This window comes from Babylonia areolata, unplaced genomic scaffold, assembly GCF_041734735.1.
Source record: "Babylonia areolata isolate BAREFJ2019XMU unplaced genomic scaffold, ASM4173473v1 tig00055119, whole genome shotgun sequence".
Lineage (NCBI taxonomy): Eukaryota > Metazoa > Mollusca > Gastropoda > Neogastropoda > Buccinidae > Babylonia > Babylonia areolata.
The window spans coordinates 37501-40000 of record NW_027468389.1 but is presented as its reverse complement, the minus strand read 5'-3'; positions in this window follow the sequence as shown (position 1 = coordinate 40000).

Here is a 2500-nt window from a genome sequence, read left to right as displayed (position 1 = left end):
ACAACCTTTACCTGCCTTTTCCTCAGCGAGCATGCCAAAGTTGAGAGAAAACGCCCTTCGCCATTGACGGGACCAGACGTTGACGACTACGTCTTTCTTTTTTTCACGGCGCCTGAACGATTTGGGCAATTCTCCACAGCGCGTTTACTTTTTATCCACAACCTTTACCTGCCTTTTCCTCAGCGAGCATGCCAAAGTTGAGAGGAAAACGCCGTTTGGCATGGACAGGAGCAGGCGTTGACGACCAGGTCTTTTTTTTGGTCTTTTTTTTTCACAGCGCCGGAAGGATTCAGGCAATTCTCCAAAGCCGGTTACTTTTATCCACAACCTTTACTGGACCTTTTTTTTCTTTTTTTCCTTTTTTCTCTCTCCGAGCATGCCAAAGTTGATAGAAAACGCGGTTCGGCATGGACGGGAGCAGGCGTTGAGGAGTAGGCCTTTTTTTGAGGGCCCAGAAAGTATTTTGGCAATTTTTTACTTTTTTATCCACAACCTTTACCTGCCTTTTTTTCTCTCCGAGCATGCCAAAGTTGAGAGAAAACGCCGTTTGGCATGGACGGGAGGAGGTGTGGAGGAGTAGTCCATTTTTGAATGGCAGCGGAAAGATTTTGGCAATTGTAGCGAGGTTCTTCGGACTTTTATCCACAACCTTTACCTGCCTTTTCCTCAGCGAGCATGCCAAAGTTGAGAGAAAACGCCCTTCGCCATTGACGGGACCAGACGTTGACGACTACGTCTTTCTTTTTTTCACGGCGCCTGAACGATTTGGGCAATTCTCCACAGCGCGTTTACTTTTTATCCACAACCTTTACCTGCCTTTTCCTCAGCGAGCATGCCAAAGTTGAGAGGAAAACGCCGTTTGGCATGGACAGGAGCAGGCGTTGACGACCAGGTCTTTTTTTTGGTCTTTTTTTTTCACAGCGCCGGAAGGATTCAGGCAATTCTCCAAAGCCGGTTACTTTTATCCACAACCTTTACTGGACCTTTTTTTTCTTTTTTTCCTTTTTTCTCTCTCCGAGCATGCCAAAGTTGATAGAAAACGCGGTTCGGCATGGACGGGAGCAGGCGTTGAGGAGTAGGCCTTTTTTTGAGGGCCCAGAAAGTATTTTGGCAATTTTTTACTTTTTTATCCACAACCTTTACCTGCCTTTTTTTCTCTCCGAGCATGCCAAAGTTGAGAGAAAACGCCGTTTGGCATGGACGGGAGGAGGTGTGGAGGAGTAGTCCATTTTTGAATGGCAGCGGAAAGATTTTGGCAATTGTAGCGAGGTTCTTCGGACTTTTATCCACAACCTTTACCTGCCTTTTCCTCAGCGAGCATGCCAAAGTTGAGAGAAAACGCCCTTCGCCATTGACGGGACCAGACGTTGACGACTACGTCTTTCTTTTTTTCACGGCGCCTGAACGATTTGGGCAATTCTCCACAGCGCGTTTACTTTTTATCCACAACCTTTACCTGCCTTTTCCTCAGCGAGCATGCCAAAGTTGAGAGGAAAACGCCGTTTGGCATGGACAGGAGCAGGCGTTGACGACCAGGTCTTTTTTTTGGTCTTTTTTTTTCACAGCGCCGGAAGGATTCAGGCAATTCTCCAAAGCCGGTTACTTTTATCCACAACCTTTACTGGACCTTTTTTTTCTTTTTTTCCTTTTTTCTCTCTCCGAGCATGCCAAAGTTGATAGAAAACGCGGTTCGGCATGGACGGGAGCAGGCGTTGAGGAGTAGGCCTTTTTTTGAGGGCCCAGAAAGTATTTTGGCAATTTTTTACTTTTTTATCCACAACCTTTACCTGCCTTTTTTTCTCTCCGAGCATGCCAAAGTTGAGAGAAAACGCCGTTTGGCATGGACGGGAGGAGGTGTGGAGGAGTAGTCCATTTTTGAATGGCAGCGGAAAGATTTTGGCAATTGTAGCGAGGTTCTTCGGACTTTTATCCACAACCTTTACCTGCCTTTTCCTCAGCGAGCATGCCAAAGTTGAGAGAAAACGCCCTTCGCCATTGACGGGACCAGACGTTGACGACTACGTCTTTCTTTTTTTCACGGCGCCTGAACGATTTGGGCAATTCTCCACAGCGCGTTTACTTTTTATCCACAACCTTTACCTGCCTTTTCCTCAGCGAGCATGCCAAAGTTGAGAGGAAAACGCCGTTTGGCATGGACAGGAGCAGGCGTTGACGACCAGGTCTTTTTTTTGGTCTTTTTTTTTCACAGCGCCGGAAGGATTCAGGCAATTCTCCAAAGCCGGTTACTTTTATCCACAACCTTTACTGGACCTTTTTTTTCTTTTTTTCCTTTTTTCTCTCTCCGAGCATGCCAAAGTTGATAGAAAACGCGGTTCGGCATGGACGGGAGCAGGCGTTGAGGAGTAGGCCTTTTTTTGAGGGCCCAGAAAGTATTTTGGCAATTTTTTACTTTTTTATCCACAACCTTTACCTGCCTTTTTTTCTCTCCGAGCATGCCAAAGTTGAGAGAAAACGCCGTTTGGCATGGACGGGAGGAGGT